Below are 25,791 nucleotides of genomic sequence, written 5' to 3' on the forward strand. Positions count from 1 at the left end.
GTTCATCATAAACACAAATACACATTTCTGTCCAACCTTAATGGCTCAATGCACTGAACAATAAATAGGGACCACGTACTGAAAGTCGGTGGTCTCACTTCAATGTGTGATGGTATCGTCATTGTAACATTGTAATTAACAGTTATCAATAACAAAGTAGTTAATTCATATCATGTGTTAATATATGTGTAACAATTCAGGTGTAACTCAATAAGTATAGCTACAATGTAACATGATAGAATGTATGTAGGCCTATATGTCTCATATATCCAAGAAAGTGAAATGAAGTACATGCATACAAAATTGCTTTTTTTAGCCCCTCTAGAAGACTGTCTTGATCTACTCTCTCTAGCTATACAGAAACGGTATTCCTTCAAATATGAATGTCTGCCTTTGGATGACCTTTATAACATCTGCTTTCTCTTTTTGTCCCTTCAAAAAACGCTTGTATAATTATTTAAAATGCTTATGAAAACACAACTATTCCCCTCTCATCCGTTCACCTTCACCTGGTGAATATGACTCAATTTCACATTTCCCTACAACAGTTGAAAGGACGTTTTTATTGAAGCCAGGTGTATACCAGTCTCTTGGTGCCTGATAATGTTCCCGGACTGCATTCCTCAAGCAGATCATAAAATTTTCCACAGCATCACCACCGATTGATGGTTGCCACTTAGCAGTTTTGCCTGAGAATACTGATCTTCACTGAAGTTAAATCCAAAATAAGCAAATTAATACGTAAGATAACGTTTGAAAAATTATGAAATAGCCAGGTATTGCATTCGTTGATGTATAGGATTCTGAGATATGTTTTTTTTTTTTTTTTTTTTATAATTAGCCCTTTATTCCATGGTAGCTCAAAAATAAAACATATTTTTTAGATTGCTTGTCATACAGTTTATTGCTATACAATTTGTCACCATTATGCAACAATTCACAATCACACAAGATACATTGTTTAGTCATTGGTCAGCTTTGCCCACCTTTCTCTACAGTAGCAGATCACCTTCCCCCTTGGACTGTTGCAATGGTCGTTCTGTCTTTTATTGAGGCCAATTGGAAAAAAAAGTCTCTCTGCACTTTTCTGCTCCTTCCTTTTTGATGCTAGGTAGTGTTCAAGTAAAAATAAGTCCTCAGTCATTGGTTGAATAGGCTGGACTGCCTATTGTGAGGGGATTGAGCCTCTCCTACACAAAAAGAAAATGGAGAAGTTAAATAGTGGCATATATTTATAGATAATCTACTTCACATCTGTACTCTGTTCACTGTAATCTTCTTTGCGACAGTCAGGGCTAAACGGCCGAGCATTTCTTCTTGCTGGACATGATAATATGTTTATATGATTCGTTCCTATTGGATGTGTGCGTGTGTCGACTCCGAGTCAGTGTGGATCGGGACTCCGTGTCAGGTTTTGACAGCAGTCCATTCACAGACGACTCTTGCAGAAGGCAGCCTGCCCTGCTGCGACTCACTGCACTGGGAACTGGCTCTGTTTACTGGAAGCCTTCTCCGGTGAATCAAGCAAGTCTCTCAATGCTGTGAGCGGTATCTTTTCCCAAACGCGAGCCCCTTAAACTTTGCAGTACCATTGAACCTCATTCTCTCATCCAGGGGAACTTGGCGTGGATTGACATCAACTGCAGTCTCCTTTTTTTTCTGCAGAGAACAGGTTTCACTGCCTGTTCGCTCTTCTTCCCTCTGTCTCTTCGGGTTTCTACTCTGTGGATTGTTGCTTTGACTCCAGGCGAACAGGGGAGAAGAGATTACATGCTCAAGCAGAACTGTTGATGAGTTAAGACTGAGCAGCACCTTGCCATGGAAGAGTATGTCCGGTCTGCGGGAATGTATGGGCTGAAAGAGGGACCAGCTGCCTGATAAAGCCCTATCTGTCCCAGATAAGTGGAGCATGCATCAGAACTGCAGAGATTCTCTCAACACTGCTGTGTTCTGATCTGCAGAGGAGTTCCTGTTACAAGACTGCCTGCTTTCTACACACAGCTATTGTCCAACAGATTTTTTTTCTGCCTCTTGACTTCGTCGTATTTATCGTGACTGTTTTCTCAGAAAGGTAAGGATTTCCTTTAAGATAACTGCATTTCCCTATTACTTAGGCCTACTATCACGTTACAAACCATATCCAAGAGTGGTTTAATCTCTTGACAAGTCTCTGTCTGTAACTTTCTTGTGTCACTTTATTTGGGGAATTGTTTGTCGAGTTCAGAGATATACTTTCCAACTCACACATGTGAGGACATCAAGTCATTAATCACACCACTACAGTTGTATATTTTACTTTCCCAGACCACAAACAAACCATCTGTAGGCTGCTTGAAAATCTCGAGCTATGAAAAACCAAAGAGCAGGTTTGCCATGAATTAGGTCTACTTTTAAAGAACAGAACTGTTTGAAGTAGGCTAATTTAAAATGATCCAAGGGATACCATGGTTAATTGAACAAATGGTTAATAAAAACAACCAGATGTGGATTGATTTGGTCAGCTGCCTCCCTCTCAGTTTGAGTGAATGGAAACTATTAAAATGAGGGGGAACACGTTTATATGAACCAGAACATGTAAAGCACCATTTCATTGGAATCGAATTTATGCCTTTAAAGTTGTAGATAGAGTTCCTTGCTGTTTTTTTCATGTAGCCTATCAATGGGTTCCTTGCTTGAATAGGGCTGTATGTTAGCAGTGATCTAAGAATCAATGTGGCTGTGATTCTGGAGAGCAATGAGGCTCTTTCAGTCTAGCCAGGGCCTTGACTGCTATATTTTGAGAAGGGAAAACTCTAGAATAGCCTGTCTTTGCATCATAGTAGGCAGACAATATTATGTGTAAAACGAGTTAATTCAACTGCAATGCATTGAACTGAAGAACAATATGTAGCCTAATACGACAGGCAGAAACTTGATGTTGAAAATGTGAAATCATTGGTTAAAAATATAAAATCCAAGGAGACGACGAGATATCATCTATCTGTGTCTTATTTGAAACACAGTTGCGCACAGTGGCAGTAAATTAGATCATTTTACTGCACTTGCATTTTTTACCAATACCAAAACCATCTTGTCAACCTGCATGTGTTAACAACCGGAGAAAAAGACAATATGCGGAGCGGAGCTCATGTACTACCCCGGCCAACTCAGCGTCCTAACGGCTGTGTGTGAAGCAGTGGAACAGAGGAGAAAAATAAAATATTGATCATTCATTGTACAGCATACCTTTTACTCCAGTCCAGTATTCCCTTCTCCGCCACTAAACTACCAGCACGATTCTCGATTCTGTCATATTTTGTGAGGCGTTACGCCTGATGTGAAAGGCTGATGTGAAAGGCTAATGAAAGTTCCTGGCTGGATTTGATCAATCATATGCACTTGTTTCTGCGTGCGATCAGCCAGCGTTAGATATGGCAATGACAGAATAAAGGTTATGTATTAGCATAATATGTAGGCTTACTGATTGGTGAAGATAAAAAAATAAAAATAAACTTTTTATATTGATAAAAATGTCAGTAATCCAACGTCTCAATATATATTACATTTATATAAATAGGAATAAACCTACCTCAGATGAAGCTATAGGCTATAGCTGATCATCTAGAATGGCTAACTGTATTTTATTGTCTTAGTTTATAAATGGAATAATATATAAATGGAATAATACTTTAGTCCTTTGCAAATAGGCTCTAGTCCATCTATCTCATCAGTCCCATAGGGTAAAATGTAACTTTATTTTTGGCTGCAAACAGGGTAGTTTAAATGATGCAACTAATATTATAACTCAACTGTGAAGTTGTTTGAACAGAGTGTGTGCGAACAAAATCTGCACTCTTATTAGATTGGTTGAGGCACATTGCTACTCTTCTTCCCCAGCCCCTTTCATGAAGGGCGATGCCATTTCACAAGTTTCTGCACAAAATGTTTGAATTAATGCAAGTACTCATTTTCACTGTTTGAAGGAATAGATTAGCAAATGACAGTGGTCACAACTCTTGCTCGATGGAGAGAACTCCAGCCTTGTAACCAATAGGGTTAGCTGATGCCGAAAGGGTAGGGGGAGTGTGAGTTAGTAAAATGGGAGGTGAACTTGTAGCCCGTCTCTACCCCTTTTATTGCGTTTCTATGTGAAAACACAATCTCCCTGCTTTTTTGTTTGCCATTTGAATTATATTTTCACGGGAACATGTAATAAGGTCTTTCTAGTTTTATTTCCACTCAACTGCAATACTGGTTGTTTTGCTATTCTACATTTTTTATCTATTATTGTGTATTAGTTGAGGATTATGAATGTAATACATCTGCAGAATAGGTATAGGCATATACATTTTATGAACAGAGAGAGTATCTGGTTAACTGTCAGAAGCTTGTTGAAAAGAGTACCATTAGATACATTTCAAGCTGTTGCGAATCATACACCCATGTATAGCTTAGGCCATTTATAGGCTTCTCAGTGGTTTCTCACGTGTTGGTCTGTTTTATGTCTTTTAGCTCTATGCAATCACACTTTCCCGAGCCAATATGCCTTTATAAGCGTGGTATTGTTTAATTCAAACCAACAGTCGCTTTTTTTCGACCCAGTCTTGTGTCAGAGGGAGCGCGTCCTGTTTCAAAGAACTGCAGCTGTTGATGTACCAGAGCCCGGGTTGCTCCTCTGCCTCTCTGTTCATTTCCACTCACAGATCAATAGACTCAGTGTGGTTCTCTATGGACTTCGGGGACCAAACTGGTACATATTATCATTAGCTCTCTATTCTTGATTGTAGCTGTAGCCTACATTTTATTGTGATCAAGCAAAAATAGTAAAGTGTTCATTTTAACCTCAAAGAAACCGTGTATTTGAGGAGAAGAGGCACATACTGTACAGTATCCTATTGTGAAGGCTCGAAAAAATCAAGAACCGCTATTAATGTTTATATTTCATATTTTTGAATAGATAACACTACATGCCAAGGGAAGTCTGCTCAGGTATGATTGAGTGGCATGCTAGAGCATCTCCTCCACTTCAATGGGATCGTGTCGATGATTTTGCGTCTCCTACAGTTTTGAAGCTACACAACCAAACTAGATAGCCTAATCTGTTATGACTGTATTGAGCCAATGCACTATTGATTTTGAAGTTGTTATTGTACTGTGACCCCTTTGTGCACACTGGCAAAAAAAAAATATTCTTATTGAACTGAACCCACATTCAGAATGTGACCGTAGTCACATTGGGGCTTTGTTTGACTAGGCTCCTCCAAATAAAGTGGTGTGAAAGTGCCGCTGTGCTTTTTTACGAATGCCGTCCAGAATGTCCCGGAGCTGTGCTGTTGCTTTTATTCACAACGTCAGGAACACCAGATTGACACAGGTCAAGAGTACATGCATTCACAGAGTTAAAGTGACTTCCTTCGCAAGTAAAATGACACACGATGAGCCCTTCAACGGACACTCAATTATGGTTAATATGTCTTGTACAAAGAGGCGTTTTCGGACACAATCATTTCTGTTGCTGTTTCTCCTATATGGAGCCCTACTGTGCGAATAATCACTCGCCATTAAATGGAAAAAACAAGGCTCTAAAAAGGGCTAAGGCAAATTGTATGTAATGTGCAGGTCTTTGGTCCAAAATACCACCCCTTTTATGACTGATTTTATTTTACTATTGGCAATCGGTATAACACTATGAGCCAGGGTGTTCCCCTCCCTGCTATTTTATGAAACATTTGTTTCCACTTGCCAAAGGCTTCTGTAGCAGTGGATGATTATTTACCTTCTGAAATGGCAGGTAACACTTTCTGCTTGCCTTTTGAATTTCCTTCCAGGGACATGACATAGCATGTACAATGGTGACAATAAATAAGGGTCAATTTAGACCCGTGAAAGAAATAGTGAGGATATTTTTCTATAGTTTCTATAATGTTTTTCCACTGGTCAAGTGGTAGCCATCCTTAGCTTATCTAGGATCTCTTTTTCATTAGTTTGCCCCTTTTGGTGCTCCTCTGAATAGGATTCTGGAAATAAAACGGAAACACAAAGAACTTAAAGGCATAGCTGTAAAACTCATGGCTCGTGGCATAAAACAGCTCTAAAGGAAAACAAATATGTTTTGTTACTGGTTGTGGCCAACTATATATATTTTACAGAACCATATTGCGTGCGTTAGGCGTCTCTTTTTCTTGAATAGAACATGTAGTGTGTCATATGCGGCGGGCGTAAGTGTAACCAATGAGACAGTTATATTTTCTCTTGTGCCGTATATTCACAGGCTTTTGTCGGCTTTGACAGAAAGAATGCAAAAATGTTCTGACAAACATGTAACTTAATTAACTATGTCATTATCCACAAATTATGAAAATAATAATATGAATTACTGTTATTATTAAATATATTATCAACTTAAAAGAAGTACAACTAAATAGAAAAAAAATATTTTTTATTTGTTTTTAATTAAATAATAATAATGAAGACTGAATATAGACACAAAATAAAATATGTCTGTAAATATATGTGCGCCCACACACACACACACACACACACACACCTCACTTTTGGTGGTACGTGCACTAAAGTTGTCATTCTCAGCCCGAGCCTGACCACCCAATTGGGTTTCGGGGCTTGCCGTGCTGTGTTAAGAAATAAAAAAACAGTGAGTGTCTGTGCACCTTTTAACCTACTACGTCTCTCTCTCAGCTGCAGCAGCCACTAATGGCACCAGGATTCCAATAATGGTTGGGCCAGGGAAATTTGATAAAACTGGTGATGAAATGTATTTTTCCGATGATTGAAATGTTTCGAATAGTGATACGAATAGGCTGGAGTGCACTCAGGAGAATGATGATCCACAAGAACACGACAGGCAGGGCATCGCAGTATCAGGAGAAGCCCATATTCCAATGGCACCCATACATCCTAACAAAATACACCCTATGACTGCCCTGCTAATGTGCCTTGCTGGACCTTGTAAACAGCTACCTTTTTAAATACACGATTGTATTTCATTACTGAGAAATGCGGTATGACAAACAGAGGAGAGCGACAGTGTTACATTTCATGCTCAGAGCCGTCATTACCCTAGCTAGATCAGGGATGGGCAACTTTGATGGGGTAAAAGGGCGGCCACAAAATCTGAACTCATCATGAGGGGCCGCAGTGGCTCGCGGGTCTCTCTACCCACATCCATACCCACACATAAGTTAAATGTTGTTGGGGGCCCTCACCCACCTAGCGAGCGAAAGAGTTTAGCGCCCCCCCCACTCTTGACAGCGGAGAGAAAAAAATGTACGTTTTAGAGTTAATTTCCTGCAATTGCAGAAAATGTTGCCGTTGTAAAGCAAGTTTGCTGCAATTCTACACATTTTGCCATGGGTTGGGAGGGAAAATTAGCAGTTTTACAGATCATTTCCTGAAATTCTACATATTTTACGATAAGATGTAGAGAAATGTTTGCAGGTTTTTATATGATTTCTGAGTGAGAGTGGCTAACAAAATCAATGGGTAATTTGACCATGATTAGTAGAAGTTTAGATAGCTGGCTAGACTAATTTACCAATCTAAAAAATGTTTTCTGACATGGCTAATTGAGTGACTGTCAGTGACTGACAATAACAAGAGAAAAACTGATGATGCACAACCATATTTTGGAATTGCACCTTATGTGATCAGAAGGGGTTTCCTGTGCCCTGGATCATACAGCACACTCAGTACTGTGCCCTCAAACAGAGACGGTCCTTCGAAAAGCTGCTCTTGACAAAGATGCATTGTTGAGGTTAGCCTATAACCCACTGCACTGAGTGGCTACATCTACGAAGCTCATCTTGACTACAGTGAGGCTTGTAACAAGGCGGCAACTGTCACAGCTAGACCTGCTGCTTTCTCGGTAAGAGGCACTCTCTCTCTGTTGACCATATAGCGGTATCACTCTTCTATCCCTGACAAAACAGAAGCTATATAGATGGTGGGTCAACTCAAGAGGAATTTCCAGGGGAAATGCTGAAAAACAGAGGACAAATGCCACTCCCAACAGAGATGTGTAAACGCCCAACTGAAGCCGTTAAAAAAAAAAAATCAATATTACATATTTTCTGGGTAACAATGAAGTACCGTACTGTGATTATGTTTTACCATTTTAATTTAAAACAAACAAAAATAGCTTCTTAGCAATGAACATTTTCTCATGCAAGAATTTTAGACTGTCTGGGAGTGGTCTGAGTGAAGAAGGGAAAATGGAAAACTAGCTGTTGTTGGCAGAGAGGTTTGGAATTCTCTTTCTTATTGGTCTATTAACTCATTTACCACCGGGTGATGTCACCAGGCAGGCCAAAACTCCATCCCATAAAAACAGGCTGAAATTACTGCCTGCCTTTTCAAACAACTCTTAGACAAAAAGGGCATTATTATAATTTTCTCAATTTCACAGTATTATTCCAACCTCATAATGTTGAAATATATACAAAACACAGGCGAATCACGTTTTTGACTGCACTGGGCCTTTAAGTGAAATATCGTCCCATAGGAAGGTGAGATTTAGTTCCATTTGAGCATGAATGTAATTTTTCCTTCTACAGAACATAGCTTTAATCTGGCAATGAGACTGTGAAGTAAAAACTGACCTCCATTGGACTGAACTATTTGTTCAATATATTTCAATATATTTGGTGTTGATGTTTTACTCTAATACTGTTACCCTAACAACATGTCGCTAGTCCGTCCTTACAGCAAACACCCTGCTTGGGTGCTGAGGGCATCCAGCCTGAGAGATGAAGCCCGCATGATTTAGCAATGATGTGATTTCTACAGTGCCTTCAGAAAGAATTCACACCCCTTGACTTTTCCCACATTTTGTTGTGTTTCAGCCTGAATTTAAAGTGGATACAATTGAGATTTTGTGTAACTGGCTTACTACACACAATACCCCATAATGTCAAAGTGGAATTATGTTTTTAGAAATGTTTAGAAATGAATAAAAAATGGAAACGTGAAATGTCGAGTCAAAACTATTCATCCCCTTTCTTATGGCAAGTCTTAATACGTTAATGAGTAAAACTGTACTTAATAAGATGCATGGACTCACTCTGTGTGCAATAATTGTTTCACATCATTTTTGAATGACTACATCATCTCTGTACCCCACACATACAATTATCTGTAAGGTCGCTCTGTCGAGCAGTGAATTTCAAACACAGATTCAACCGCAAAGACCAGGGAGGTTTTCCAATGCCTCGCAAAGGGCACCTATTGGTAGATGGGTAAAAATGAAAAAACAGACATTGAATATCCCTTTCAGCATGGTGAAGTTAATAATTCCACTTTGGATGGGTTATCAATACACCCAATCACTAAAATGATACGGGTGTCTTTCTTTACTCAGTTGCCGGAGAGGAAGGAATCCGCCCAGGGATTTCACCATGAGACCAATGGTGACATTAAAACAGTTAAAGAGTTTAATTCCTCAGAAAACTGAAGAAGGATCAACAACATTGTAGTTACTCCACAATACTAACCTAAATGACAGAGTAAAAAGAAGGAAGCCAGTACAGAATAAAAATATTCAAAAACATGCATCCCGTTTGCAATAAGGCACTAAAGTAAAACTGCATAAAAATGTGGCAAAGAAATAAACTTTATGTACTGAATACAAAGCATTATGTTTAGGGCAAGAGTACCACTATTCAAATTTTCAAGCATGGTGGTGGCTGCAAGAAGGACTAGGGAGTTTTTTTTATTATAAAAAGAGCTAAGCAAAGGTAAAATCCTAGAGGAAACCATGGTTCAGTCTGCTTTCCAAAAGACACTGGGAGACACTGGGAGATGAATTCCCCTTTCAGCAGGAAAATAACCTAAAACACAATGCCAAATATACACTGGAGTTGCTTACCAAGATGACATTGAATGTTTCTGGGTGGCCTAGTTACAGTTTTGACTTAAATTGTCTTGAAAATCTATGGCTGTCTAGCAATGATCAACAACCAACTTGACAGAGATTGAAGAAGTTTTTTAAGAATAATGTGCAAATATTGTACAATCCAGGTTGTGAAAAGACTCACAGCTGTAATCGCTGCCAAAGTTGATTGTAACATGAATTGACTCAAGGGTGTGAATACTTGTACAAATGAGATATTTCTGTGTTTCATTTTCAACACATTTGCAAAAATGTCAAAAAACTTGTTTTCACTTTGGCATTATGGGGTATTGTGTGTGGATGGGAGATACATAAAAATAAAAAAAATCAATTTTGAATTCAGGCTGTTACACAACAAAATGTGGAATAAGTCAATGTGTATGAATACTTTCTGAAGGCACTTTAGACAAGAAACCTTAACAAATTTTAAATCCACTGTAATTTGTTGTGGCCTCACATTAGCTAGCTAGCAATATTTAAATACTTTTTACTCAAAAAACGCAGTTAGAGGCTATAACGACGGTCATTTCTCTGTTGTAGCATAACACAATGAATCTAATGTTGTAACAAAACAATGGACAGTAGTGAGGTTATGGTTCATATTAAACAACTGAAATGAAGTGCCACATTAGCGACAAATGTTACGACATTGCGACAAATACACCCCTGTGTGATTAAGCAGTAAGAAAGTGGTAGACTGGCTCGACAACATGCCCACTATCCTGCCAGGTCTAAATCCCTAGTTAGGGGTGTGAAAAGAAACACAGAGACCCAAGGAGCAGGGCTGCATTGAATGCAGATTGTGTCGGATTATCACGGGGAAGATTGAGCGATTGTGGCCATGGTGACTTTCCTGTACAGCTTTGCTTGTACAGCTGCACCAGGCCCGGCATCGTACAGACGCTTGCCCAGAAAGGGCTATATTTTGGTTTATCTGTCTGACAGTTAGATTTTCAGTTTTACTTAAAAAAAAATTGTATCAGTTGGAATATCAAAATGTACAGAGCTTCTTGTATGTTCCAAAAGTGTATTTTAAAAAATGACACGATGAAACTACACTCAGAATGTATGCCTCCCTCCAAGTGTGAAACCTTAGTAGGTGATAGTTCTGTCAGAAAATCACACAAACAATGACTTCTTTTACCATTCAGGGGACTTGTTTGCTGAATAGTGATTCACCTCCTACTAGGTTGGTTGTAATTAAATATGGTATGAGAAATATAACCCCTACCACCACACACCTGGCACTATCATCTGAACTGATGCACATGTCTCATGCCGGAGTTGGTATTACCATTAACATCCTTTAAGACATGGAATAAACAATGTACTCTTTTTGTTTGTTTTATTGCACTTCTTTCAGTTAGGAAATTGGAGATGACCATAAATATGAAACTTTTACACTAAATTAGGTTTAGTTGTATATGAATGCTTATTGTGCGCAAAGGATTTGTTACACTTGAGTGATCACTGAATTAAAATATATAGGCTATTGTCAGTAACATGCAACGTGAACATCCCCTTTCTCTATCCCCTGCAGCAACTGGTATAAGCCATGCAATTGGGTAGTTGATGGAATAAAATACTATTAAAAAAGAGAGAGACAAAAAGAGGGGTGTATTTTTGTCCTTGCAGAGCTGCACTGGTTGCCGCTCGTGGCATTTCCATCATTCATCACCTCGAGCTGATAACTAGCAAGTCTGGAGCGAGCTGACAGGATGCATCCAGCCCCCCATTACCATCAGAAATAGGTCCAGCAAGCCCTAGGGCAGCCAAGGAGCCACAGCTCCAAAAGGGAGCCTGTTCAAAGTCTCTAAAAAGTTGGCTTTGTTGTGCCTGATAACATCTCGGATTGGCACAGGCACCTTTTTGCATTGCCTGAGAGATCCTCCTGTTGTTAACCCTGTAGCCTTTACTAAATTAACAGCGTTGTGGAAACGTAGCCTTGAGAACTTGATGAATCTGACCATTAGCAAAAGTTGTAAACATTTTGGATCTAAGACATGTTACACAAAACCTACATACCTAAGTGCATAAGCCAAAAAGGGGACATTTGTCACACTTTGTCTTTTTTTTTACATTGTTGTTTTTCCGATTTACATTGTAGGCCAGGGATAAAATAATGTAGAGTAGCCTATTTATATCCTTGACATTTGTGGACTTTCTAAGAGAAATGTTCCAATAAGGTGTTGATATTTGCATGATTCACAACTGGAGCATGCACTAGTAGCCTGAAACAAAATGCTAATTGATGTTACATACACTACCGTTCAAAAGTCACTTAGAAATGTCCTTGTTTTTGAAAGAAAAGCAAATTTTTTAAATCCATTAAAATAACATCAAACTGTTCAGAAATACAGTGTAGACATTGTTAATGTTGTAAATGACTATTGTAGCCGGAAAAGGCAGATTTTTTATGGAATATCTACATAGGCGTACAGAGGCCTATTATCAGTAACCATCACTCCTGTCACGTTTGCATGAATTATTCGGGAGACAAGTGCAGGAATGCGAAGCCCAAATTACGGCGTGCCGAGTAAAGGCACGAGGACGAAGACCAAACAAACACGTAACAAAACACAGGGTAGAAACCCAAAACAAAAGAGCTTGAATAAATATCACACACGCGCACACTGATTAACACACGGGACGAGACCCGTAATCATTTGCGGAATCCACAATGGCACGAAATACAAAACACACAACACAGGTACTCACACTCATCTATTGACATTGTAACAATAATCGACAGCCCAATGGAAACCAAAGGGCACACTGATACAAGTAATAATCAGTGGGAATAGGGGACAGGTGTACGTAATGAAAGTTCCGGAGGGATTCGTGACAACTACTGTGTTCCAATGGCACGTTGTGTTAGCTAATCCAAGTTTATAATTTTAAAAGGCTAATTGATCATTAGAAAACCCTTTTGCAATTATGTTAGCACAGCTGTAAACTGTTGTTCTGATTAAAGTAGGAATAAAACTGGCCTTCTTCAGACTAGTTCAGTATCTGGAGCATCAGCATTTGTGGGTTTGATTACAGGCTCAAAATGGCTAGAAACAAAGACCTTTCTCCTGAAAATCATCAGTCTATTCTTGTTCTGAGAAAGGCTGCGAGAAATTCATTGTTGATGTTGAGACTGGTGTTTTGCGGGTACTATTTAATGAAGCTGCCAGTTGAGGACTTGTGAGGCGTCTGTTTCTCAAACTAGACCCTCTAATGTACTTGTCCTCTTGCTCAGTTGTGCACCGGGGCCTCCCACTCCTGTTTCTATTCTGGTTAGAGCCAGTTTGCCCAGTTCTGTGAAGGGAGTAGTACACAGCATTGTAAGAGATCTTCAGTTTCTTGGCGATTTCTCACATAGAATTGCCTTCATTTCTCAGAACAAGAATAGACTGACGAGTTTCAGAATAAAGGTCTTTGTTTCTGGCCATTTTGAGCTTGTTATCGAACCCACAAATGCTGATGCTCCAGATACTCAACTAGTCTAAAGAAGGACAGTTTAATTGCTTCTTTAATCTGAACAACAGTTTTCAGTTGTGCTAACATAATTGCAAAAGGGTTTTCTAATGATCAATTAGCCTTTTAAAAATGATAAACTTGGAATAGTTAACACAATGTGCCATTGGAACACAGGAGTGATGGTTGCTGATAATGGGCCTCTGTACGCCTATGTAGATATTCCATAAAAAAATATGCAGTTTCCAGCTACAGTAGTCATTTACAACATTAACAATGTCTACACTGTATTTCTGATCAATCTGATGTTATTTTAATGGACACATTCTTTTTTCAAAAACAAGAACATTTCTAAGTGACCCCAAACATTTGAACGGTAGTGTACGACAATTACAGATATCAATATTGTCATTTTTGCTAATGTTACTGAAGTTAAGTTGTGTTGTTGATGTGCTTAGCCTAAGTGTAAATACATATGGGGACATACTGTTTGTCGATTTTCATTTTTTACTTCCATACCATTCCATCTCTGTTTTTTGCCAGATAGAAGAGGTTTTAATTCACTTTAGGTTTACAGCTAATACCTATAAGGGTCACTGGTCTGCACTAAGGATGGTTACTGAAGGTATGATTGGACATTGAATCAGTGTGGAATTTCTCAATGTTTGCAATCTGGTGTCATGAGTTCTCAATTTTATTAAACCAATCACACCATGTTCAAGTCATACCATTAGGAACCAAGTAGACAAAGAGACAGCATTGTGGAACATGTCAACAAAGACAATTCAAGTCTTGTGTTCGTGGGGAATCTTGAGTTGGGTCCTATTTAAGCAATTGCCTTTGTCAAAGCCACATTAGTCCTGTAATTAGATTATCTTCTATCGCCGTGGCTTAGTACATTTTGTTGTTCTGTGAATGCCTCTCTCATGTCAAGAAACATTTAAGTAGATATCTCACAGGGAGCCTGTTGTCTTGTGAGGAGATTTCCACCACTGAACAAGGGCCATTATCGAGATATTACCCTCTCTCACAGCATGGTGCTCTGTTATCACACTTCCTCCATATTCATATGGAGTTTTTAACTCCCTATTAGAATTTTGTATAATTTAGAGCTGTGGTAATTACACTTCAGTGGATTACCTGTGCAGAGATACCAAAGATGGCAATCTATACCTCATGCTGGCTCGGCGTAGCAGTTCAAAGGTACGACCTAGACTGAAATGTTATCAGTTTGTATAACACAGAATGGGTCAACCTTTCAGGATTTGTTTGGGAATTTGAATTCCTTTGGTATTCAAAAGGAGAGGGTTTATGACAGGAAAGATCATTTTACCAGTGAATATTTTATCTCCAATTCGCTTATAGTTTGCTGTGTCATCCTCTGTGTCTTTGGATTTGCCGACTTTGGTCCAGTTATTCTGAGTTGTTTGTTTCCCCTCCTTTGTTATCACAAAAGAGCAAACACATCTTAAACATACACAAGGTGCAGCAGCAGTGATTGCTGTATCGGTTGTCCTGCTGTGGGTGGTAGAGGGCGATAACGTTGCCAGTAAGCCATTTACATTCGAATCATTTTTTATCACGCCAAGACTCTGATTCTCGGTAAAGATTATTCTCCATTGAAGGGAGGCACGTCCTTTTGAAAGGGAAATATTTTTGCATGACTGACGTTGTAGCTTTAACAAAAGGGATTGTAAATAAGATGCTAACACTCAATATATATCTGCTATATTGAAAAATATATATATCAATGAAATGGAATGTGGCTGTTTAACATCGTAGGTTGCAATATGTGTTGTGTTTGTTTATTGTTCAGCCCTTTGGTTATATAGCAACATGTAATACGGCAATTCTAGTCAATTGTTTTCAGTTTCATAGAGCACTGACAATGTATTCTGTTTAAGTTTTATGCATGTGTAAAAGCCAATCCATTCTCACTATAATGTTATGGAAAAGCCCACAATGTTTACACCTTGAAGATAACACAGCTGAAACTATTTCAACATTTTATGACTTCCTCTTTGTTCAAAGACGATGAGTTGTTGCAACCCAGTCAGTCTACAGTAGGCCTAGACACACAACTGGGCTCCACTCTGTTACAGTTATGCAGACGGGCGTGCTCAATGAGCCAATCCCAAGGACGTTTGCATCACAATCGTTCGTATAACACTGGGTGAACACATGTTAATGAACATGTAACTGCTCAGATGGAAGCTCCGTCCAAAAGCTGCTCTCTGTCACAACCCGAGGCAGAGGGCAACGAGCACTGATACTGATCGGACAAGGCCTTAAATATGATGTAAATGAATTAATATAGCTCCACAAACAAACCAGTTTAAAATGGCTGCATTGAATGAATGAGTATTTAAGATATTATAGTGCCTAAAATCTGTTATAATAGTTTTTCCTTTACAGAAATATACTTCACGTTGTACGGTGCATTGGAGAGGCAAACCATTCATTTGCAAGCAACAGTATCTTTAAAAAAAAGGTAAATATACCATCACAAGGTTTAACAAGTTGCATTACCTGTTAGTTGCATTACCTGTTAATATTTAGGGCTGACAACTGATTGCTCTCAAGAAATACTACACCAATGTCTTTTGTCTCCCGGTTTCCTGATGAGAGCCAACCAGTGTTATTCTACCTTGTTTATTGGCATGCAATGACATACGACACTTTCCTTGTCTCACGAAGGCATTCACGTCGTCTTTTGAGATTGAAAATAGATGCTATAGCGGCGAGAAAATGTAGAGGGTGAAGTTTGACGTGTCTGCTCCAGTGCTGGCTCAATGTGTTTGTGTTGCTGCTTTAAGGGAAAGGTCCTTGCTCTGCTGTCTATTTTAGTAAGGGCTGAGATTATAGCATCCCTCAGTTTGCTTTCGTTTGTCCTTCCTCGGAGCCATCGGAAGGATCAAAGCCTCAATTACATAGTGTGCCAGGACAGGAAAACTGGAGTATAATGTGTAATCCTAAAGAATTAGCACACCTTCTTAAACTATTGTTTTGCTGATACTGCGCACCACACTTCTGTGCACGTCATATACACATTCATATCACTGTATAGTGTCTCCTACCATACCCTTTTTCTTCTTTGTCTTCCAGTGATAGCAAAGATTTGTCCGTATGGAGATAAATTGGCTGCTTACCTACTTGCTCCACATCCATTCTAGATGTTGCTTTTACGAGTCATCGTCTGTGTTACGTTTTTCATGTTTAGTGTTGCCACCCACCATCTTAAAAATTAACCTTCCTGTTGAATAATGCCTCACGATCATGGTGAATTATTGATGGGCCTGGTCCTTAATAGGGGGACAGAGCAGGCTTTTTACCCATTCATCTGCTTATTTTCATCCTGTTGTACAGAGAGATTAAAGCTGCTCACTGGTGCAATTAATGGTAAAGGTAACCACACTTCCACTTGCATGGAGGAAAAAACAAGTATTGTGAACCTAACGGTATACTTTTTCAGTATCAACACTATCTACTGTCCTTTTGTGACACTAACTATTATGTGTTCTCTCTGTGTACTGTATACAACTAATGTGTTCTATCCGCGTGGCAAATTAAAGCTCAGACAGCCTTGGCGATTTGCCATAGCCTTGGAAGTTCTCTCTCTGACCGGGTTGTTATTAGATGTTGAAGTTTGATTCGGGAATACGTCAGCACAGATGAAGTGGACAACATTGACCCGACACCCAGTATTTTGTGCCAAGTGCCTGTCTGACTTTGTCTTCACCAATACCACATTGTATCATTTTTTAATGAGCGCAACACTGATGCATTCCGCTGAAATTGAGAAGATGAGCTAAGGAGAACTTGGCTGGACCAACTGCCGAGCTTCATTTTGTGATCCCTGATTTGTTATGACTAATTTAGGCACAGCATCGTGGCACAATGGATCATAGGACAAACGCCTCTGTTTTGCTCATGAAATGCTCTCTGAACAAAAATCCTACAAAATATATCCACATTGGGTTGTCTGTCTCCCTGCATCGACAATGTTATACTGAGAGTATTCCATGCACTATCTGTCTTTTTCAAGGATAAATGTATAGTATCAAGGACTTATTGGAGTTGATTGGCAGGTACTATCGCCATGAGACACCTATATAATGGTGGGCCTCACATTTCTGACCTCCTTATTTATCTTCCTGTATTAATGTCAGCCTATTAATTCCTGAGCTGAGAAGCATTGACAATGGCACCATCTAACAGCTATGGCAGAACCATTCTTATCTCCTTTGTCTTGAAAGGAATAGTTTTGTGCTATCAGTAAATGGAAATTACATTTTCAAATTTTATTTGCTATAATCCACTTCACTTCCACTAAAACATCAAAATGACCCCTAATAATGTATGGAACCTGAATTAAAAATTGTTACCATCTCAAATCATCTAGCTATAATCTACATGGAGAGACAGGTATAGGCATCTCTCAGAACGAATAGGGTTTTCTGTTGCATTGCTAAAATGATTATGGGGTTATGGATTCCATACTAGTGGGAGAAAAGGCAAAACAACACAAACCATGTTATGGTACAGCCCAATAAGATTATCACATTCTTAAATACAAAGAAATACACATATTTCCATGCTGAACCAGAGAAGATACTTGAACCACTGTTTGGGATCAGAATGTAGACATATGATATTGTATGTAATAGAGATGGTGTAGATTTCCCACCAATATGTTTATTACTGGTTTATTGTTGACTTGTATTAACTAAGTGAATTCGTACTGAGTTATATGTCTTGCTCATCCAAGACATATTTTGGTTAGTGGCCTTTTTCCTTTTTCTCCCCCAATGCTTTATTAATGACCTATCTTAGGTCACGGTTGTTTTATTTAGTAGCCATATGTCCTGACCAATGGGGAACGCGCTAATCGATTAATTGAATGGCCAGTAAAAATGATTTATGGAGAGAGCAATGGGCGGTACAGTTCCAACCTTAGAGATGTATTCACTGTGTAGTCTACACTACTGTATCATGCTCTATGGTGGAGGTGTAGCAAAACTGAATGGTTACTCTTTGCTACGTTCAGAGAAAAATCCCAATATTTAGTTATATTCTGAAAAAACTGTGTTCATATACTCTGAGACGATTAAGTAGAGCTAGTTAATAACTGAGAATGGGAAAAGACTTACCTGACCCGGATCTCTGAGTTGTAGATTAGTGTCTATGATTGCATGACCGTGCAAATTGTCATTGTTTTAGAAGCAAAATGGAGGAGCAGTATTTAATTTTTGTCCTGAAAAGACAGCTCTGACTACTGCAATATGTTTTGGATAAGGGAGAGGGGCGTAATGAATTGTTAGCTAATCATTTTTTACTGGACTAGTGAAAATGTACACACACAACATTTATGTAAGAGATTGTACGCCATCTGTTGCAACATTTCATTTTCCTAAAATAGTTTAGTGACCCAATTTACAACTGCTACTTCAGAAAAGTATGATTTTTTGTTTTTGCTTTGTGTGCCCCCTTCCCTTCTCATCCCTCCCAGAATAGCTGTAGCAAAGCTGTTCTGGTGAGCAGTGTGTGTTTGACCTAGTATTTCGCCATGATGATCTCTGTCAGGGTCATGGGGCTGTGTTCAGGGGCAACAGCAGTCGCACTGTGTTTGGTTGTGGTGTCAGTCATGCTCCTTGTTCTGACTCTGCTCCATGCTGCTCTCAATCATTCCGCCACCGAGGGGTCAGTGACTTGATTCCACTCCACGCCATTTCGAACTCAGTGGGACTCCACAAGTCATCTGATCACCGGCTCAATCTCTTCCCCACCGGAGGGAGAATTTTCTGATTTATGCTTGCAAATTGTACATCTGCAGCAGTGTCAGAGAAGAAATGCAATCTCTTTAAGGAATATATTTCCTCAACGAGCCAGGCTAGGTTACTCCATGACTGAGCCACAGGTCCCTATGTATTTTATGCCTTCAAAGATTATAATTTTTTACTTGGTAAGACATGAGGATAAGGAGAGTTTGGACAAATGTGGAAAGGACTATAGTGTGAATGTATGATTTTGTTTTTTTAAAAACCAAATGGGAGCAGCTATATTTTCATTCAACATGTGCTGAAACCAGCACACCAAATCATTGGATGCGATTTACATTTTGGTGAATCACTGGCCCCCTTTTTTACATTGTTGGGATGTTCCATGACAATTAACATCCCTACTCTTTCTTGAAGCCCGGGGGCTAATGCAGAGGTCAAGCAACACCTGCAGGCTGTCAATCTTTTATTGTAACCTAGACCCACCCCCCTCTGTCGCTTTATCCTGTCTCCTCCCCATTCTTCGAGACCTCGTTTCAAATAATAGCCAGCTCTTCCTCTATTCTCTTGTGGCCCTCTTCAGCAGCTTGAGAGGGACAACAGATCTTTGTCCAAAGGACTTAGCATTCTTTCACATCTGCCACTTGTTCTCGGGGCCCGTCATTCAAATTTCAAACTGTCCCTTTTTAATAGCTCCCTTCCTCCCAAATACTTAGCTTTTGTTGCTTTTTATTCGAAAGAACAAATGGGCTCAGCAATTCACGTTTGTCACTCTTACGTCAATTTGATTATAAAGCTGCCTGCCGGTGCTTTGGTTGGATACAGCAAGAGCACATATGCTGAAAGCCTTTGGGCCAACACCTCTGTGGCTTCTCTATCTCTCCGAGTACATCTGTCTGCATTTGCCTCGTATTTAGCAAAGACAATGCTGTGCCTGTTGACATTTCACAATCTGTTCTTACCATTCACAGTACATTGACCTCCTATCATGCTTCTTGTGAAATTGAAAGTAGCCTAGGATGATGATTCCTCTGACAACTTTCAATATGACAGTTGGCACTTTTAAGGCCCGTCTCAGATCAAATCAGAGTCAAGAGTTGGTTAAGAAAACAGTCAGGATATGATCACCGGTGGTTTCGGCTCTAGCTACAAGGTAAAAAAGGTCTCCAGCAGAGAAGGGAGACCTCGGCACGTTTAATGATGAGAATGGCAGGCAGGCAGACTCCCCCATTCGCCTTTGGTGTCTCAGCATGCTAAACACTCTCAGCATGATACAAAGATTATTAAAGTATAGAACTGTTATCATCCATTTACAGAACACCCATTCTCCATGTAGTAGGGATCTACCGTCTCATTTATTTATTTATTTTCGATGTGGGGGAGCCTGCTGCCTCTGAGGCAGACAGTGCAGCGCTGTTGAAGACATTCTGTCTTTGTCCGAATCAGTCTTATTCAGTAAATCTGTGGTGCTGCAGGCTGCAGCTGCTACATCCCTACCTATATGATGCTGATATAGAAGCCTAGTCATACTGATACAGTACCATGGCCTCAAGCAAAGGAAATGTTTTCTTGTCTCTCTGTATCTGCTCCAGTATGGGTTTTTCATGAAAACTACAATAGTGCATAAATGTGTTTTTAGGTCATAAAGGATTTCAGTGCAACTCTCTTTTTTGAGTGCTCTTCAGTTGCACTGTAGTTTAATTTTCAAGATAAAGGAAACTAGGTTCCTGTTATAACGATTTCGTCCTATATTGAAAAAGCTATGAGAGCCGTCCCTACTCCTCGTGAGGCGATTGTGAAAAGTAAAGTCGGAATATGTTTGTGGTCTTTCAAGGTCATCTCAATTCCTATTGCAGCCATGATACAGAGTTGGTATATTTTATGTTTGCTTTGTCCAATCCAGTTTTGTATGGGATGGCACCTTGCTTGTGAAAAGGACATCTCTTAGCCCATACACATGTAACAGTATTGATTCCGTACCTCTCTATTTATTTATTTGTTTTTTCTTTCAAACCCATCCCCCCACCACCTCCCACCCCTTCGGAGGACAAAGGCAACCTTGTTTTACACTCTTGTTTGTAGAGATATTTTGCTACATACATTTCACATATGTCACTTTTCCACATGGTATTACATGACAAAAATACAGTTCAGTATACACACCACATACAAAAAGGTATTCAGACACATCCGGCACACATGATTCCTGGAGCTCTCGGCCCCAGCCACTACAGATCAAGAGTTTTTAATCTCATCCCTCAGCTACTCTCAGCCCATCCCACCTACCACCCGCTCTTGTTTTCCATGTGTCATATATTTTTCAACTTTGCGGTGATGTCTGACATGAATTTTGAACCGTTCTAATCTCTTAGTATCCACAGATTGTAAATAAAACATGTATATTTTTGCTAAGAGTCATATTATATTGTTAATTGATTGACTATGGCTATCCAAATCGTCCAACAATACTATTTCTAGGGTTAGTTTTAAGTGAATGTTGTGATTTTACAGCCATTCCTGAACCTGTCACCAGAAACAAGCCACATGGGGACAATATCAGAATAAATGTTCTAGTAAATGTTCCTGACTTTCTCCCCTTTTCCCTTGCCTCCTACATTTCTGTGGTAATGCTGCAACCAGTTGGTTATAACTTTGGCTAGAGCAAACATTCTCATATATTTTTGAAAGCTGCATGTGTGACATTACTATGAATAAGAATAGGGAAGTTAAGATAATACAATTTGTTAAAAATAAATAATGTTTTTTCATCAATCAGTATATTTTGAGTTTAACCATAATATTTGGTCTGTCTTTTCAGGAGGATGAAATGTAAATTGTAACCAGCTTCGTATTGCTTGTTTCATTTTCAATTAACCAAAAATGAAAGGTTTTAATTTGGTTAACCTCTTATGGCTGCAAGGTGAATATTGAAAAAACTGGAAAATATGTGCACATTTTCAAACGGCCTCCTAAGAAACTTTTTATTTTACAATATGCATATATTTACTACTGTTGGATAGATAACAGTCTATAGTTTCTAAAAAGGTTTGAATTATTTCTCTAAGTCGAACAGAAATATTTTTACAGCCATTTTCCCAGCCGAATTGAGATTTCCAAAATGCGATGTGTGTCTTTAAGACCTTGTCTATAAAAGGTCATTAGACTTGGGACCGTAGAAACACGTCACACTCCTTCATCAGGGTGTAATGCGGAAGTGAGAATTGAAAGCAGTCGAATATCTCGTCCATGGACTGAATAACACACCTTCTTGTGAGACCTGCGCAGTTAAAAAAAAATTCCGCGGCGGAAGCATAATTTGGTCTCGGCTACTGGAAGAAGGTCGATAACGGTGAATATGATCTCTGACTTCGATATTATTTGATACATGTCACAAAATCATCCTAAAGTATGTTTTTTCAATATACTTTAATTATATTATTGCAATTTATCTGGACTTTAGATGTGATGAGACGGAAGAATTTTTTGAAGAAAGACAGATTAGCGCCGCAATGCTATTGTGCTTGCAACCAAAGAGGGAAATAGTTCGTTCTGGAACCCAACTAAAGACTCTACTGGACATTGGACCCCGTTACAACATTCTGATGGAATATCAACAAAGATAAGACCCAATTTGGGATGCTTTTTCATATTCTGTCGAACTGTTGTATGCTAACTGTGCTAGGCTAGCGCTTGATTTATGCTAGTGCTGCCTTATGCTAGCTTATGTTGTTAGCTAATATAACGATATATTGTGTTTTCGCTGTAAAACACTTCAAAAATCGAAATATTGGCTTATTCACACGAAATCTGTCTTTCATTAGCTATCCACCTATGTTTTTCTGAAATGTTTTATGAGGTGTAATTAGTAGTCGACGTTGGTGTATGTATTTTCTCTGGCTACTCCCGTCTGGATTCAGACTTTAGCTATGTGGTAGCATTTATGGTAGCATCAATGTAAAACTGATTTATAGCTAAAATATGCACTTTTATGAACAAACATAGATTTATTGTGTACATGTTATATGACTGTCATCTGAGGTAGTTTTTCTGTTTCTTTAGGTTGGTTTTAGTTTATTTCGGTTGGTTTGTGCATGCTACTTGAATCATAATTCCATAATCATAATCATAATTCCACTTTTGTATTTGGTGGTGAGCTAACATAAATATATGTGGTGTTTTCTCTGTAAAACATTTAAAAAATCGGACATGTTGGCTGGATTGACAAGATGTTTATCTTTCAAATGCTGTATTGGACTTGTTAATGTGTGAAAGTTAAATATTTTAAAAAAATAGATTTTGAATTTCGCGCCCTGCACTTGCAGTGGCTGTTGTCATATTAATCCCGACGTCGGGATTGCAGCCTGTAAAGGTTAAAGGCAAGAAGGTCATCTTTGAACAGCAGGTCAGCTATTCTTACTAATCTGCTGCAGAACCAGTTTGGATGTAGTATATCTTTTGTATGACTGCAGCTTTTAGTGAGACATTTAATGCTTTCATATTTCATAATTTTAGCCCCCCAAACTCATATTCATTATATAAATAAGAACATTTAATTTTGCCTGGCTTACTTTTCCAAATAAAGTGAAATATTTCTTACTCATATAATTAGGTTTTAGTCCAGAGAGGCTAGAGAATTTATCTAAACATTTCAATGGCCATAACAAACATATATGGAGACAGTGGACAACCTTGTTTAACTCCTCTTGACAGTTCAATATTTTCTGAGAAGTAACCATTATTTACTATTTTACATCTGGGGTTGCTATACATATCTTTAAGCCATTGTATAAGAGACTGACAATTAATATAGTCCAGGCATTTATATATAAAGTATGACTAGAATTTTTCAAAGGCCTTTTCAATATCTGCTATGAAGACCAGGCCTGGTTTCTTCGATGTTTCATAGTGTTCTATTGTTTTAAGTAATTGACTTATATTATCTCCAATGTATTGTTTGCGTAAAAAACCTTTCTGATCAGGATGAATAATATCCAGGAAAAAACTTTTTTAATTCTACCTGCTATGCATTTTGCCAGGATTTTTGTATCACAACATTGAAGTGTAATGGGCCTCCAATTTGTTAAGTGGACTCGATCTTTATACTTACCACCTGGGTCCTGTTTCAGTAATAGTGAAATCAGACCTTCTTGCTGAGTATCTGATAGTCAACCATTTTTAAATGAGTAGTGAAAACATGCTAATAGTGGATCTTTTAGTACATACAAAAGTTTTTGCATAACTCTACTGGTTTGCCATCAAGCCCTGGCGTTTTTCCAAACTGAAAATATGTAATATCGTCATGAAGTTCCCCCTCTGTAATTTGGCCTTCACACAAATCTTTTTGTACATTTGTGAATTTTACACTATTATTAGTAAAAATGTCCTTACAGTTATTATCATTCAGTACGATGGAGGAAACTAAAAAGAGAACATACTGTGCCTTCAGAAAGTATTCATACCCCTTGACTTATTCCACATTTTGTTGTTATTTTTTAACCGTAATGATTGAAATAATTTAAAATTAAATTCAGAAATATCAAATTTACATAAGTATTCACACCCCTGAGTCAATACTTTGTAGAAGCACATTTGGTAGTGATTACAGCTGTGAGTCTTTTGGGATAAGTCTAAGAGCTTTGCACCTGGATTGTACAATATTTGCCCATTATTCTTTCTACAATTCTGCAAGCTCTGTCAAGTTGATCGTTGGTCATTGCTAGAAAGTCATTTTCAAGTCTTTCCATAGATTTTCAATCAAAATTGTAACTAGGCCAATCAGGAATATTTAATGTCGTCTTGGTAAGCAATTCCAGTGTAGATTTGGCCTTGTGTTTTAGGTTATTGTTCTGCTAAAAGGTGAATTTGCCTCCCAGTGTCTGTTGGAAAACAGAATGAACCAGGTCTTCCTCTGGGATTTTGCCTTATAGCCGTCTTTGCCGATGACAAGCATATTCATAACATGATGGATGCTTGAAAATATGAAAAGTTGTACTCGGTGATGTGTTGTGTTTGTCCCAAAGAAAATGCTATGTATTCAGGACAAAAAGAAATGTTCTTTGCCACATTTTCTGCAGTATTATTTAAGTGCCTTGTTTGCAACAGGAATATTTGTGGAATATTTTTATTCTCTACAGGCTTCATTCTGTTCACACTGTCATTTAGGATAATATTGTGGAGTGACTACAATTTTGTTGATCCATCCTCAGTTCTCTCATATCACAACCATTAAACTCTGTAACTGCTCCTCTCCGGCAACTGAGTTAGGAAGGACGCCTGTATCTTTGTAGTGAATGGGTGTATTGATACTTCATCCAAAGCCTAATTAATAACTTAACCATGCAAAAAAGGGATATTCAGCATCTGCTTTTTTATTTTTACAAATCTACCAAATTGGTGACTTCTTTGCGATGCATTAAAAAATCTCCCTGGTCTTTGTGGTTGAATCTGTGGTTGAAATTCACTACTTGATTGAGGGACGGGGTAGTCATTGAAAAATCATGTTAACCACTATTATTGAACATGGAATGAGTCCATGCAACGTATTATGCAATTTCTTAAGCACATTTTTCTCCTGAACTGTAGGCCATAACAAAGAGGTTGAATACTTATTTCAGCTTTTAATTTATTAATTTTAAAAGTGTTCTACCAACAAAATTACACTGACATGAT

At 38.6% G+C, this 25,791-nt stretch overlaps 1 protein-coding gene across 1 annotated transcript in view; it reads left to right on the top strand.

Annotated features, from left to right (window-relative positions):
* Positions 1-1,408: 1,408 nt before the first annotated feature.
* The window catches only part of adgrl2a (adhesion G protein-coupled receptor L2a), a 199,614-nt gene continuing 175,231 nt past the window's right edge, over positions 1,409-25,791 (top strand). The window contains exon 1 of the mRNA XM_024003753.2: positions 1,409-2,071. The gene's annotated coding sequence lies outside the window, so the exon portion shown is untranslated. The remainder of the gene's footprint in view (positions 2,072-25,791) is intronic.

This window comes from Salvelinus sp. IW2-2015, linkage group LG16 (genome assembly GCF_002910315.2).
Source record: "Salvelinus sp. IW2-2015 linkage group LG16, ASM291031v2, whole genome shotgun sequence".
NCBI lineage: Eukaryota > Metazoa > Chordata > Actinopteri > Salmoniformes > Salmonidae > Salvelinus > Salvelinus sp. IW2-2015.